This window comes from Petromyzon marinus, chromosome 7 (genome assembly GCF_048934315.1).
Source record: "Petromyzon marinus isolate PM22_M1 ecotype Great Lakes invasive population chromosome 7, UKy_Petmar_22M1.pri1.0, whole genome shotgun sequence".
NCBI lineage: Eukaryota > Metazoa > Chordata > Hyperoartia > Petromyzontiformes > Petromyzontidae > Petromyzon > Petromyzon marinus.
This window is the reverse complement of record NC_133673.1, coordinates 13,827,956-13,843,627: the sequence shown is the minus strand read 5'-3', so window position 1 is coordinate 13,843,627 and position 15,672 is coordinate 13,827,956. Positions and strand designations below refer to the sequence as shown.

General features: G+C 39.7%; 1 protein-coding gene across 2 annotated transcripts in view; it reads left to right on the top strand.

Moving 5' to 3' along the window:
- LOC116940021 (rho GTPase-activating protein 8-like) overlaps nt 1–15,672 on the top strand; it is a 45,865-nt gene continuing 30,193 nt past the window's right edge. Inside the window, exon 1 of one of the 2 annotated variants that reach the window (XM_032949238.2) lies at nt 1–54. The gene's annotated coding sequence lies outside the window, so the exon portion shown is untranslated. Of the gene's footprint in view, nt 55–102; nt 408–15,672 lie in introns of those variants that run through there. The other variant, XM_032949237.2, reaches the window with a different exon arrangement.

Here is a 15,672-nt window from a genome sequence, read left to right as displayed (position 1 = left end):
GGTCGGGTAGGTGGGCAGGTAAGGGAAACAACACGGCAGGCAGGCCACGTCAAGGTGAGTTTGGCAGGCCAGTGCTGCTGACCCGTCACCCCCGTAACCATCTTAAGCGCGCACGTTATTGCGCACTGGCATTATTGTGGCGAACGTTGTTGGACGCCGAGATAAATAATGCTGTGCTCGCTATTCATAGTCGTTGCGTTGCAAGTCGATGCATGGTGCGCGTTAAGCGAGAGGGCAGGTAGCTGGCGACGCGATTAACGAGCGTGGCGTTTGAGCTTTGCAAGTCTAAAATTTGTCCTGCCCTGTAAATTGGTGGTGCGCTTTTGGGTGCCCGCTTGTGTTGGGGAGTTAGGTTTTTGTTTTTGGCTTCCGTGGGCGGCTTCATTGCATACCGCGTGGGCTACAAGGTATGTCGGTGCTTACGTGCGTGTGTATATGCGTGTGTGTGTGATGGGGAGCGCTTAGTTGGTAGTGGTTAGCGCGATGCGCAACGATACCTGGAGATCCGAGTTCCATTCGCGTTCACGGCCAACACCGGTGACGGTTTATCTGACGATTATCTCAACCGGTGTTACATGTTATTTATGTAGTTTATTGTTACAAATTCGGTCACAGTTCCTATGATCACTGTTACATTCCATTTATGGCTTTATTTTGGTGATTTCTAAAAGTTTATTGGTTTGGCCATGTTTTTGTTTATTGTAGTACGGAGTTAGACTGATGGCCTTAATCTAAGTTTTCTTGTTGTTTGACTGGCATCCCACTGGAATTTTTGCACACAGCGTTGGTGTGCGGTGCTATTTCAGGAATATTTTGATGTTTTTTCCTGGATTTTCTGTTTGCACAGTCACACAAAGTCACTTTAAGATGTTTTCTTGTTCATGTATTAGTTTTTTTGTTTGTTGCGGTTGCACCCGATTCAAGAGCCGAATGGCTCACAGGGCTATACCTAATTAATGAAACTATGAAACTACGGAGCCATCCCCAAGGTCTACTCAGCCTCAAATGAGTACCTGGGGAGACAAAGGCCAAAGGTGCACTTGCCCCTACAGTCTGTCGCAGGCTACACGGGGGATCTTTGTCTACGGTTCTGTTTCCTCTGAAAGCCCACAGGCCGATGGACCGACCACAATATACAATTTTAATGCGGAGAGGTCCATTTATTTATTCATTACAGTGCCCCGAAATAACTTACAATGAATGCTAATATCAGGGTTTTGTTTTAAATTAGTAAGCGGGACTGCTTCTGCCCATAGCGTCGGCAAACTCGAACATGTTATTTGTTTAACGAGTCAAATTAACGATTACACGGTGATGTCGATTTTAATTTACCCCCCACCCCCCCAAGGAAACACTTTTGCCAAATTCTCGAGCCGCATTCATGAGGTTCTTGCGTTCAGGTGTTTAGGCAGCACCGTTGCTAAAAAAACATTCAACGTCCTAATCGGATCCATAGTTTGTCTTCAATAAAATCGTCACACGCAGCCGTGAACTATCCACTACTGGACGAAGGCCTCCCCAACCCAGCCAAAAATATCTCACGATTCTGTGAAGTACCTCTATAGAGTAACTGCTGGATCATGTTGGGTCTGGAAATCCTCATAGGCTGATGGACTAAGGCCTTATATGTTTTACTCGCTTCATGCGGGCTCTGTGCGATTTCGCGTATTTACAGCGAACCTATTTCTCACCAACATTCTCGATATGCGGTCTGAATTCACTCAAACAATGTTGTCCAGAGGTTGGACAACATTGTGTGTGTACTATGTTTACTGTGTAATGTGTGTGCTGTGTGTACTGTGTGTATATACTGTGTACTGTGTGTATATATACTGTGTGTACTGCGTGTATACACTGTGTGTACTGTGTGTATATACTGTGTGTACTGTGTTTATATACTGTGTGTACTGTGTGTGTATATATACTGTGTGTATATACTGTGTGTACTGTGTGTGTATATATACTGTGTGTACTATGTGTATATACTCTGTGTACTGTGTATACTGTGTGTACTGTATATATTGTGTGTACTGTGTGTATATACTGTGTGTACTCTGAGTGTATATACTGTGTATACTGTGTGTGTATACTGTGTCCTGTGTGTATATACTGTGTTTACTGTGCGTATATACTGTGTGTACTGTATGTATATACTGTGTGTACTGTGTGTATATACTGTGTGTACTGTGTGTATATACTGTGTGTACGATGTGTATATACTGTGTGTACTATGTGTATATACTGTGTGTACTGTGTATATACTGTGTGTACTGTATGTATATACTGTGTACTGTGTGTGTATATACTGTGTGTACTGTGTGTGTATATATACTGTGTGTATAAACTGTATGTACTGTGTGTGTATATACTGTGTGTACTGTGTGTATATACTGTGTGTACTGTGTGTGTATATACTGTGTGTACTGTGTGTGTATATATCCTGTGTGTGCTGTGTATATACTGTGTGTATACTCTGTGTACTGTGTGTATATACTGTGTGTACTGTGTGTATATAATGTGTGTACTGTGTGTATAATGTGTGTACTGTGTGTGTATATATACTGTGTGTACTGTGTATATACTGTGTGTACTGTGTATATACTGTGTATATACTGTGTGTATACTGTGTGTACTGTGTATATACTGTGTGTACTGTGCGTATATATACTGTGTGTACTGTGCGTATATACTGTGTGTACTGTATGTACATACTGTGTGTACTGTGTATATACTGTGTGTACTGTGTGTATATATACTGTGTACTGTGTGTATATACTGTATGTACTGTGTGTATGTATACTGTGTGTACTGTGTATATACTGTGTGTACTGTGTATATACTGTGTGTACTATGTGTATATACTGTGTGTACTGTGTATATACTGTGTGTACTGTGTATATACTGTGTGTACTGTATGTATATACTGTGTACTGTATGTGTGTATATACTGTGTGTACTGTGTGTACTGTGTGTATATACTGTGTATATACTGTGTGTACTGTGTGTGTATATATACTGTATATACTGTGTATATACAGTGTGTACTGTGTGTATATACTGTATGTACTATGTGTGTATATACTGTGTGTACTGTGTGTACTGTATATACTGTGTGTACTGTGTGTGTATATATACTGTGTGAACTGTGTATATACTGTATGTATATATACTGTGTGTATATACTGTGTGTACTGTGTGTACTGTGTGTATATACTGTGTGTACTGTGTATATACTGTGTGTACTGTGTGTATATACTGTGTGTACTGTGTGTATATATACTGTGTGTACTGTGTGTATATACTGTGTGTACTCTGAGTGTATATACTGTGTATACTGTGTGTGTATACTGTGTCCTGTGTGTATATACTGTGTGTACTGTGCGTATATACTGTGTGTACTGTATGTATATACTGTGTGTACTGTGTGTATATACTGTGTGTACTGTATATATCCTGTGTGTGCTGTGTATATACTGTGTGTATACTCTGTGTACTGTGTGTATATACTGTGTGTACTGTGTGTATATAATGTGTGTACTGTGTGTGTATAATGTGTGTACTGTGTGTGTATATATACTGTGTGTACTGTGTATATACTGTGTGTACTGTGTATATACTGTGTATATACTGTGTGTATACTGTGTGTACTGTGTATATACTGTGTGTACTGTGCGTATATATACTGTGTGTACTGTGCGTATATACTGTGTGTACTGTATGTATATACTGTGTGTACTGTGTATATACTGTGTGTACTGTGTGTATATATACTGTGTACTGTGTGTATATACTGTATGTACTGTGTGTGTATATATACTGTGTGTACTGTGTGTATATACTGTGTGGACTGTGTGTATACATACTGTGTAGTGTGTGTGAATATACTGTGTGTACTGTGTGTGTATATATACTGTATATATACTGTGTATATACTGTGTGTACTGTGTATATACTGTGTGTACTGTGTGTATATACTGTGTGTACTGTGTGTATATACTGTGTGTACTGTGTGTATATACTGTGTGTAATGTGTGTGTGTATATACTGTGTGTACTGTGTGTGTGTATATACTGTGTGTGTATATATACTGTGTGTACTGTGTGTATATACTGTGTGTACTGTGTGTATGTATATACTGTGTGTATTGTGTGTGTATATACTGTGTGTACTGTGTGTGTATATACTGTGTGTGTGTATATATATACTGTGTGTACTGTCTATATACTGTGTGTATATACTGTGTGTACTGTGTGTGTATATACTGTGTGTACTGTGTGCATAAATACTGTGTGTACTGTGTGTGTATATGTACTGTGTGTACTGTGTTTATATACTATGTGTACTGTGTGTGTATATATACTGTGTGTACTGTGTGTATACTGTGTGTACTGTGTGTGTATATATATACTGTGTGTACTATGTGTATATACTCTGTGTACTGTGTATACTGTGTGTACTATATATACTGTGTGTATATACTGTGTGTACTCTGAGTGTATATACTGTGTATACTGTGTGTACTGTGTGTGTATATACTGTGTGTACTGTATATACTGTGTGTACTGTATATACTGTGTGTACTGTATGTGTGTATATACTGTGTGAACTGTGTGTGTATATATACTGTGTGTACTGTGTGTAGATATACTGTGTGTACTATGTATATACTGTGTGTACATACTGTGTGTACTGTGTATATACTGTGTGTACTGTGTGTATACTGTGTGTACTGTGTGTATATACTGTGTGTATGTATATACTGTGTGTAGTGTGTGTATATATACTGTGTGTACTGTGTGTGTGTATATACTGTGTGTGTATATATACTGTGTGTACTGTGTGTATATACTGTGTGTACTGTGTATATACTTGTGTACTGTGTGTATATACTGTGTGTACTGTGTGTGTATATATACTGTGTGTACTGTGTGTGTATATGTACTGTGTGTACTGTGTTTATATATTGTGTGTACTGTGTGTGAATATATACTGTGTGTACTGTGTGTATATACTGTGTGTACTGTGTGTGTATATATACTGTGTGTACTATGTGTATATACTCTGTGTACTGTGTATACTGTGTGTACTGTATATACTGTGTGTACTGTGTGTATATACTGTGTGTACTCTGAGTGTATATACTGTGTATACTGTGTGTATCCTGTGTGTCCTGTGTGTGTATATACTGTGTATATACTGTGTGTACTGTGTATATATACTGTGTGTACTATGTGTATATACTCTGTGTACTGTGTATACTGTGTGTACTGTATATACTGTGTGTACTGTGTATATACTGTGTGTACTGTATATACTGTGTGTACTGTATATACTGTGTGTACTGTATGTGTGTATATACTGTGTGAACTGTGTGTATATACTGTGTGTACTGTGTGTAGATATACTGTGTGTACTGTGTATATACTGTGTGTACATACTGTGTGTACTGTGTGTATATACTGTGTGTCCTGTGTGTATACTGTGTGTACTGTGTGTATATACTGTGTGTATGTATATACTGTGTGTAGTGTGTGTATATACTGTGTGTACTGTGTGTGTATATATACTGTGTGTGTATATATACTGTATGTACTGTGTATATATAATGTGTGTAGTGTGTGTATTTACTGTGTGTACTGTGTGTATATACTGTATGGACTGTGTATATATACTGTGTACTGTGTGTGTATATACTGTGTGTACTGTGTATATACTGTGTGTACTGTGTGTATATACTGTGTGTACTGTGTATATACTGTGTGTATATACTGTGTGTACTGTGTGTATATACTGTGTGTACTGTGTGTATATACTGTATGTACTGTATATACTGTGTGTACTGTATGTATATACTGTGTGTACTGTATATGTGCATATATTGTGTACTGTGTGTGTACATACTGTGTATATACTGTGTCTACTGTGTATATACTGTGTATATACTGTGTGTACTGTGTATATACTGTATGTACTGTGTGTATATATACTGTGTGTATATACTGTGTGTATACTGTGTGTACTGTGTGTGTATATATACTGTTTATGTATATACTGTGTGTATTGTGTGTGTATGTACTGTGTGTACTGTGTGTGTATATATATACTGTGTGTGTATATATATACTGTGTGTACTCTGTGTATATATAATGTGTGTACTGTGTGTGTATTTACTGTGTGGACTGTGTGTGTATATATTGTGTGTACTGTGTGTATATACTGTGTGGATTGTGTATATATACTGTGTACTGTGTGTATATACTGTGTGTACTGTGTGTATATACTGTGTGTACTGTGTGCATATACTGTGTGGACTGTGTGTATACATACTGTGTAGTGTGTGTGCATATACTGTGTGTACTGTGTGTGTATATACTGTGTGTACTGTGTGTGTATATACTGTGTGTACTGTGTGTGCATATACTGTGTGTACTGTGTGTCCTGTGTACGTGTGTATATACTGTGTACTGTGTACGTGTATATACTGTGTGTACTGTGTATATGCTGTGTGTACTGTGTATATACTGTGTGTACTGTGTGTACTGTGTACGTGTGTATATACTGTGTACTGTGTGTATATACTGTGTACTCTGTGTATATACTGTGTGTACTGTGTGTGTATATACTGTGTGTACTGTGTATATACTGTGTATATACTGTGTCTACTGTGTGTATATACTGTGTGTACTGTGTATATACTGTATGTACTGTATATACTGTGTGTACTGTATATGTGCATATATTGTGTACTGTGTGTGTACATACTGTGTATATACTGTGTCTACTGTGTATATACTGTGTGTATATACTGTGTGTACTGTGTATATACTGTATGTACTGTGTGTATATATATACTGTGTGTATATACTGTGTGTATACTGTGTGTACTGTGTGTGTATATATACTGTTTATGTATATACTGTGTGTATTGTGTGTGTATGTACTGTGTGTACTGTGTGTGTATATATATACTGTGTGTGTGTATATATATACTGTGTGTACTCTGTGTATATATAATGTGTGTACTGTGTGTATTTACTGTGTGGACTGTGTGTGTATATATTGTGTGTACTGTGTGTATATACTGTGTGGATTGTGTATATTTACTGTGTACTGTGTGTATATACTGTGTGTACTGTGTGTATATACTGTGTGTACTGTGTGCATATACTGTGTGGACTGTGTATATATACTGTGTACTGTGTGTGCATATACTGTGTGTACTGTGTGTATATACTGTGTGTACTGTGTGTATATACTGTGTATATACTGTGTGTACTGTGTATATACTGTGTGTACTGTGTATATACTGTGTGTACTGTGTGTATATACTGTGCGGACTGTGTGTATACATACTGTGTAGTGTGTGTGTATATACTGTGTGTACTGTGTGTATATACTGTGTGTACTGTGTGTGTATATACTGTGTGTACTGTGTGTACTGTGTATATACTGTGTGTACTGTGTATATGCTGTGTGTACTGTGTATATACTGTGTGTACTGTGTACGTGTGTATATACTGTGTACTGTGTGTATATACTGTGTACTGTGTGTATATACTGTGTGTACTGTGTGTGTATATACTGTGTGTACTGTGTATATACTGTGTGTATATACTGTGTCTACTGTGTGTATATACTGTGTGTACTGTGTGTATATACTGTATGTACTGTATATACTGTGTGTACTGTATGTATATACTGTGTGTACTGTATATGTGCATATATTGTGTACTGTGTGTGTACATACTGTGTATATACTGTGTCTACTGTGTATATACTGTGTGTATATACTGTGTGTACTGTGTATATACTGTATGTACTGTGTGTATATATACTGTGTGTATATACTGTGTGTATACTGTGTGTACTGTGTGTATATATACTGTTTATGTATATACTGTGTGTATTGTGTGTGTATGTACTGTGTGTACTGTGTGTGTATATATATACTGTGTGTGTATATATAATGTGTGTACTCTGTGTATATATAATGTGTGTACTGTGTGTGTATTTACTGTGTGGACTGTGTGTGTATATATTGTGTGTACTGTGTGTATATACTGTGTGGATTGTGTATATTTACTGTGTACTGTGTGTATATACTGTGTGTACTGTGTGTATATACTGTGTATACTGTGTGCATATACTGTGTGGACTGTGTATATATACTGTGTACTGTGTGTGCATATACTGTGTGTACTGTGTGTATATACTGTGTGTACTGTGTGTATATACTGTGTATATACTGTGTGTACTGTGTGTATATACTGTGTGTACTGTGTATATACTGTGTGTACTGTGTGTATATACTGTGTGGACTGTGTGTATACATACTGTGTAGTGTGTGTGTATATACTGTGTGTACTGTGTGTATATACTGTGTGTACTGTGTGTGTATATACTGTGTGTACTGTGTGTCCTGTGTACGTGTGTATATACTGTGTACTGTGTACGTGTATATACTGTGTGTACTGTGTGTACTGTGTATATACTGTGTGTACTGTGTATATGCTGTGTGTACTGTGTATATACTGTGTGTACTGTGTGTACTGTGTACGTGTATATACTGTGTACTGTGTGTATATACTGTGTACTGTGTGTATATACTGTGTGTACTGTGTGTATACTGTGTGTACTGTGTGTATATACTGTGTGTACTGTGTGTATATACTGTGTGTACTGTGTGTGTATACTGTGTGTACTGTGTGTATATACTGTGTGTACTGTGTGTGTATATACTGTGTGTACTGTGTGTGTATATACTGTGTACTGTGTACGTGTATATACTGTGTATATATACTGTGTGTACTGTGTGTATACTGTGTGTACTGTGTGTATATACTGTGTGTACTGTGTGTGTATATATACTGTGTGTACTGTGTGTGCATATACTGTGTGTACTGTGTACGTGTATATACTGTGTACTGTGTACGTGTATATACTGTGTGTACTGTACATATACTCATTCTTTGGTTCTTTCGGTAAAGTCACGTATAATGAGAATAAAATAATAAATTGATAAAATAAAATAACACAATAATATTCTCACGACGTTTCGGCCACAACACAAGCGGCCTTCATCAGGTGAAGGGGGCGAGACTGTCTGGTAGGACAGCGCTGGAGTGAGAGAGCCACGTTCAGATCACGGCTTTTAAGCTGTGTGAGAGGAACAAAGAGCCCTCAAATTTCCGTACCACGGATAGCTACGGGCCCCGTTCAGACGGACGAGTTCGTCCATGGTCGGAACAGAGGAGGGGGAGAGAGACAGCTGCGAGGCCCTAGTATACTCCATGTTGTAAACCATACCATTAACCGTGGTGTGAGAGGTATTAAGAGGCAATGCTGGCGAAAGAGCTGCGGTCTGAAGGTCATCGTAAAATTACAATTAATTAAGAACAGAAACGATTTAACACATCTTTCCAGTGGTTACTAAGCCTGAATCCATCTTCTCGGTTGAAATTGTCTCTGTGCTTGTATATGTGAATGGCCTCATGAACGAATCTCTCATGGTAGCCGGTTGGTTTGCAAAGAACCTCCGTCTTGGAGAAGTCAATGTCATGTGAGCCCACTGAATTGTAACAGTGATCTGCCACGGCAGAGGAGTTCGTCTTACCGTGTTTCAAGTCTGCTTTATGTTCGCGGATGCGGTCCGAGATATGTCTTTTGGTTTCTCCAATGTAGCTACAACCACAGAGGCACTTTAGTTTGTAAACGCCCGGGTACTGTATGTCTGGAAGAGCATCTTTTACAGATGGAACTAAATCACGGATTTTGTGTACTGTGTTGAATCGGACCTGGATCTTGTGTTTATTCAGGATTTTGGAGATCTTTTTAGTGACCCCTGCAATGTAGGGTAAGGTGATGGTTTTGAGTGGCTCCACAAGAGGATCCTTCTTCATGACTGGAGTGATGGCTTTGCGGATTGTGTAGTCGGAGTAGCCATTAGCCCTGAGAGCCTGGTGTACGTGCTTGAGTTCACTGGTAATGTGTTCCTGGTCGGAAATGCATTGGGCTCTATGGTATAGAGTCTTGATGAGGCAGTTCTTCTGGGATGGATGGTGGTGGGAATCCGGTTTCAAGTAAGCATCTGTATGGGTAGCTTTCCTGTAGACAGAGTGGCTCATTGAACCATCATGTCTCCTTTTAATTAAGACATCCAGAAAGGGTAGTTTGCCATCTTTTTCGACCTCCATGGTAAATCTGATGGCTGGGTGTATGGAATTGATGTGGTCGCGGAATTGGTCTAGAGCAGGCTGGCCATGCGGCCAGATGACAAAGGTGTCATCAACGTACCTCTTCCTTAAGGTCGGGCGTAGAGTGGCAGTCTGGATGGCGTCAGTTTCAAATTTTTCCATGAATACGTTGGCTACAACCGGAGATAGGGGGGAGCCCATTGGGGTGCCCTCAGTTTGTTTGTAGAAAGTTCCATTCCAGGTGAAGTATGTGTTGGTTAAGCAATGTCTCACCAGGGGGGGTACATCAGTATGCAGTCCTTGATGAACCAGGTCTTCAATGATAGCGATGGTGTCAGGTACCGGGACTTTGGTGAACAAGGACACCACATCAAAACTGACAAGCAGGTCGTTTGGGGACAGGGAAATGTCTTTGATTGTCGATACCAGGTGAGTAGAATTTAGTACCGCAGAGGTGGTTTTTCCAGTGAAAGGTCGCAGTATATCAGCCAGAAAACGTGCCAGTTTGTAGGTGGGGGAGCTGATAGTAGAGACGATGGGACGAAGGGGTGTATCTTCTTTGTGTATCTTTGGAAGGCCATATAATCTTGGTGGTCTGGCAGCAGAGGGTTTCAACGAGAACTGTTTGATCTCATCAATTAATGCTGTTGAATCAGAGATAATTTTGTTCGTTTTGGTGACCAGGCTGTTGGTGGGATCTCTTTTTATTTTTGTATAGCTGCCATCGTTGAGTAGTTCTTGAATTTTGTTGTTATATTCTGTTTTGTCCATGATGACAGTGGCATTGCCTTTGTCGGCTGAGAGAACGACAATATCATCCCTCTTTTTTAATTGAGATAATTCAAAACGTTCGTCTTTGCTGATGTTGCTAGGTGGCAACTTAGCGTTTTTGAGGGTTGCAGCGATTTCAGATCTTGCTACGTCTGCAGAGATGTGACTCAAGCCCTTGAGTGCAACGTCGACATGGGCAATGATATCATTAACCGGTAAGTGTCTCGGTGTGACAGCAAAGTTTAGACCTTTAGCTAAAACGGATTTCAGACCATCAGAAATGGAACTGTTACTGCGATTAATTACGACTTTGTTGACGTCTATCTTTTCGGTGTGTGGATCCGATTTTTTGCTGGAGAGGTGATTGAATTTGGAAATCAAATTGTCCCTACATTTGTTCGACATAGTGGCAGCCGAAGAGGTAGTCATATTGTCTACATGTTCCCAATCCGATGTAGACATTGTTGCTGTCAATTTTAAGTGTGATTTGTAGAGTGTCTTGTCTAACTGATCGAGTTCGGTGCGTGTAAGTCTGATTTTATATACTGTGTATACTGTGTGTATATACTGTGTGTGCTGTATATATACTGTGTGTACTGTGTATATACTGTGTGTACTGTGTGTATATACTTTGTGTACTGTGTGTATATACTGTGTGTACTGTGTATATACTGTGTGTACTGTGTATATACTGTGTGTACTGTGTGTATATACTGTGTGGACTGTGTGTATACATACTGTGTAGTGTGTGTGTATATACTGTGTGTACTGTGTGTATATACTGTGTGTACTGTGTGTGTATATACTGTGTGTACTGTGTGTCCTGTGTACGTGTGTATATACTGTGTACTGTGTACGTGTATATACTGTGTGTACTGTGTGTACTGTGTATATACTGTGTGTACTGTGTATATGCTGTGTGTACTGTGTATATACTGTGTGTACTGTGTACGTGTATATACTGTGTACTGTGTGTATATACTGTGTGTACTGTGTGTATACTGTGTGTACTGTGTGTATATACTGTGTGTACTGTGTGTATATACTGTGTGTACTGTGTGTATATACTGTGTGTACTGTGTGTGTATACTGTGTGTACTGTGTGTATATACTGTGTGTACTGTGTGTATATACTGTGTGTACTGTGTGTGTATATACTGTGTACTGTGTACGTGTATATACTGTGTATATATACTGTGTGTACTGTGTGTATACTGTGTGTACTGTGTGTATATACTGTGTGTACTGTGTGTGTATATATACTGTGTGTACTGTGTGTGCATATACTGTGTGTACTGTGTACGTGTATATACTGTGTACTGTGTACGTGTATATACTGTGTGTACTGTGCATATACTCATTCTTTGGTTCTTTCGGTAAAGTCACGTATAATGAGAATAAAATAATAAATTGATAAAATAAAATAACACAATAATATTCTCACGACGTTTCGGCCACAACACAAGCAGCCTTCATCAGGTGAAGGGGGCGAGACTGTCTGGTAGGACAGCGCTGGAGTGAGAGAGCCACGTTCAGATCACGGCTTTTAAGCTGTGTGAGAGGAACAAAGAGCCCTCAAATTTCCGTACCACGGATAGCTACGGGCCCCGTTCAGACGGACGAGTTCGTCCATGGTCGGAACAGAGGAGGGGGAGAGAGACAGCTGCGAGGCCCTAGTATACTCCATGTTGTAAACCATACCATTAACCGTGGTGTGAGAGGTATTAAGAGGCAATGCTGGCGAAAGAGCTGCGGTCTGAAGGTCATCGTAAAATTACAATTAATTAAGAACAGAAATGATTTAACACATCTTTCCAGTGGTTACTAAGCCTGAATCCATCTTCTCGGTTGAAATTGTCTCTGTGCTTGTATATGTGAATGGCCTCATGAACGAATCTCTCATGGTAGCCGGTTGGTTTGCAAAGAACCTCCGTCTTGGAGAAGTCAATGTCATGTGAGCCCACTGAATTGTAACAGTGATCTGCCACGGCAGAGGAGTTCGTCTTACCGTGTTTCAAGTCTGCTTTATGTTCGCGGATGCGGTCCGAGATATGTCTTTTGGTTTCTCCAATGTAGCTACAACCACAGAGGCACTTTAGTTTGTAAACGCCCGGGTACTGTATGTCTGGAAGAGCATCTTTTACAGATGGAACTAAATCACGGATTTTGTGTACTGTGTTGAATCGGACCTGGATCTTGTGTTTATTCAGGATTTTGGAGATCTTTTTAGTGACCCCTGCAATGTAGGGTAAGGTGATGGTTTTGAGTGGCTCCACAAGAGGATCCTTCTTCATGACTGGAGTGATGGCTTTGCGGATTGTGTAGTCGGAGTAGCCATTAGCCCTGAGAGCCTGGTGTACGTGCTTGAGTTCACTGGTAATGTGTTCCTGGTCGGAAATGCATTGGGCTCTATGGTATAGAGTCTTGATGAGGCAGTTCTTCTGGGATGGATGGTGGTGGGAATCCGGTTTCAAGTAAGCATCTGTATGGGTAGCTTTCCTGTAGACAGAGTGGCTCATTGAACCATCATGTCTCCTTTTAATTAAGACATCCAAAAAGGGTAGTTTGCCATCTTTTTCGACCTCCATGGTAAATCTGATGGCTGGGTGTATGGAATTGATGTGGTCGCGGAATTGGTCTAGAGCAGGCTGGCCATGCGGCCAGATGACAAAGGTGTCATCAACGTACCTCTTCCTTAAGGTCGGGCGTAGAGTGGCAGTCTGGATGGCGTCAGTTTCAAATTTTTCCATGAATACGTTGGCTACAACCGGAGATAGGGGGGAGCCCATTGGGGTGCCCTCAGTTTGTTTGTAGAAAGTTCCATTCCAGGTGAAGTATGTGTTGGTTAAGCAATGTCTCACCAGGGGGGGTACATCAGTATGCAGTCCTTGATGAACCAGGTCTTCAATGATAGCGATGGTGTCAGGTACCGGGACTTTGGTGAACAAGGACACCACATCAAAACTGACAAGCAGGTCGTTTGGGGACAGGGAAATGTCTTTGATTGTCGATACCAGGTGAGTAGAATTTAGTACCGCAGAGGTGGTTTTTCCAGTGAAAGGTCGCAGTATATCAGCCAGAAAACGTGCCAGTTTGTAGGTGGGGGAGCTGATAGTAGAGACGATGGGACGAAGGGGTGTATCTTCTTTGTGTATCTTTGGAAGGCCATATAATCTTGGTGGTCTGGCAGCAGAGGGTTTCAACGAGAACTGTTTGATCTCATCAATTAATGCTGTTGAATCAGAGATAATTTTGTTCGTTTTGGTGACCAGGCTGTTGGTGGGATCTCTTTTTATTTTTGTATAGCTGCCATCGTTGAGTAGTTCTTGAATTTTGTTGTTATATTCTGTTTTGTCCATGATGACAGTGGCATTGCCTTTGTCGGCTGAGAGAACGACAATATCATCCCTCTTTTTTAATTGAGATAATTCAAAACGTTCGTCTTTGCTGATGTTGCTAGGTGGCAACTTAGCGTTTTTGAGGGTTGCAGCGATTTCAGATCTTGCTACGTCTGCAGAGATGTGACTCAAGCCCTTGAGTGCAACGTCGACATGGGCAATGATATCATTAACCGGTAAGTGTCTCGGTGTGACAGCAAAGTTTAGACCTTTAGCTAAAACGGATTTCAGACCATCAGAAATGGAACTGTTACTGCGATTAATTACGACTTTGTTGACGTCTATCTTTTCGGTGTGTGGATCCGATTTTTTGCTGGAGAGGTGATTGAATTTGGAAATCAAATTGTCCCTACATTTGTTCGACATAGTGGCAGCCGAAGAGGTAGTCATATTGTCTACATGTTCCCAATCCGATGTAGACATTGTTGCTGTCAATTTTAAGTGTGATTTGTAGAGTGTCTTGTCTAACTGATCGAGTTCGGTGCGTGTAAGTCTGATTTTATATACTGTGTATACTGTGTGTATATACTGTGTGTGCTGTATATATACTGTGTGTACTGTGTATATACTGTGTGTACTGTGTGTATATACTTTGTGTACTGTGTGTATATACTGTGTGTACTGTGTATATACTGTGTGTACTGTGTGTACATACTGTGTGTACTGTGTGTGTATATATATACTGTGTGTGTTGTGTGTATATACTGTGTGTACTGTGTGTGTATATATACTGTGTGTACTGTGTGTGTGTATATATACTGTGTGTACTGTGTGTATATACTGTGTGTACTGTGTATATATACTGTGTGTACTGTGTATATACTGTGTGTACTGTGTGTATATACTGTGTGTACTGTGTGTATATACTGTGTGTACTGTGTGTATATACTGTGTGTACTGTGTGTATATACTGTGTGTACTGTGTGTATATACTGTGTGTACTGTGTGTGTATATACTGTGTATATACTGTGTGTACTGTGTGTGTTTATACTGTGTGTACTGTGTGTATATACTGTGTGTACTGTGTATATACTGTGTGTACTGTGTGTATATACTGTGTGTACTGTGTGTATATACTGTGTGTACTGTGTGTATATACTGTGTGTACTGTGTGTTTATACTGTGTGTACTGTGTGTATATACTGTGTGTACTGTATATACTGTGTGTACTGTATATACTGTGTGTACTGTGTGTATATACTGTGTGTACTGTGTGTATATACTGTGTGTACTGTGTGTATATACTGTGTGTGAATTTACGTTGTGTACTGTGTGTATATATACTGTGTGTACTGTGTGTATATACTGT